The sequence below is a fragment of the Apium graveolens genome, chromosome 2 (assembly GCF_009905375.1).
Source record: "Apium graveolens cultivar Ventura chromosome 2, ASM990537v1, whole genome shotgun sequence".
Taxonomy (NCBI): Eukaryota; Viridiplantae; Streptophyta; class Magnoliopsida; order Apiales; family Apiaceae; genus Apium; species Apium graveolens.
The window spans coordinates 84,048,876-84,050,118 of NC_133648.1; the positions used below are offsets into that span (position 1 = coordinate 84,048,876).

The 1,243-nt window shown below is 43.5% G+C and overlaps 1 non-coding gene across 1 annotated transcript; it reads right to left on the bottom strand.

The window, feature by feature from the left end:
• Positions 1–343: 343 nt before the first annotated feature.
• On the bottom strand, positions 344–450 carry LOC141709850 (small nucleolar RNA R71). The gene has a single exon (XR_012570406.1). It is a non-coding gene; the product is annotated as a small nucleolar RNA R71 (small nucleolar RNA).
• Positions 451–1,243: the final 793 nt, after the last annotated feature.

Below are 1,243 nucleotides of genomic sequence, written 5' to 3' on the forward strand. Positions count from 1 at the left end.
GCTTAAGATTAATGACATTCAGTCTAGCATCATTAGACCAGCCATCAGGGCTAACACTTTTGAGATCAAGTCAAGCACGATCCAGATGATACAGAACTCGGTGCAGTTTGGGGGTTCTCCTACCGAAGACCCCAACATGTACATCAGGGATTTCATCGAGATATGCGATACTTTCAAGTTCAATGATATGACTGAAGATGCTATCAAGCTATGTCTCTTTCCATTCTCTTTGATGGACAAAGCAAAGTGCTGGTTACACTCTCTACCAGCAGGATCTATCACCACTTGGGAAGATCTCGCTCAAAATTTTCTCACTAAATTCTTCCCCGTGGCGAAGACAGCCGCAATCAGGAATGCTCTTACTCAGTTTGCTCAACAAACTGGAGAATCTCTGTGTGAGGCTTGGGATCGATATAAGGAGATGCTAAGGAAGTGCCCACATCATGGCATGCCTGATTGGATGATTATCAATTGTTTCTACAATGAACTGGGTGCTACTTCTAGACCCATGCTTGATGCAGCATCAGGAGGAGCCTTGTGGGCTAAGAGCTATGATGAAGCTTATGAACTTATTAAACTGATGGTTGCTAATAAGTACCAGAATCCTTCCCAGAGATTGACTCAGGGGAAAGTTGCAGGAATTCTGGAGTTGGATGCAGCAACTACTATAGTTGCCCAACTTAAGGCTTTGACAATGAAGGTGGACACTTTGGCTAATTATAGAGTTAATCAAATCACTAGTGTCTGTGAGCTTTGTGCTGGTGCCCATGAGACTGATCAGTGTGCAATTTCTAGTGAATCAGCTCAGTTCGTGAGCAACTTCCAGCGATCGCAGCAACCTGTGTCAGCCACCTATCATCGTAACAACCGCAATCATCCTAATTTCAGTTGGAGCAACGCTCAGAGTGCGGTTCAACAGCCTTATTAGCAGTATTCATCTAAGCAGTACAACCCCCCTGGTTTTCAGCAACCGCAGTATGCACCAAAATAACAACTCCAGCTACAACAAGCTAATGAAAAATCTGAATTGGAGGAGTTAAAACTTATGTGCAAGAGTCAAGTTGTATCTATCAAGACCTTGAAAAATCAAATTGGGCAAATTGCCAATGCCTTGCTAAATCGTTAACCTAGTACATTGCCTAGTGACACTGAAGTTCCAGGAAAGAGGGAAGCTAAGGAGCAGGTAAATGCAATCACTTTGAGGTCTGGGAAGGTTGCGAATCCTGAACAAACTCAAGAGTTG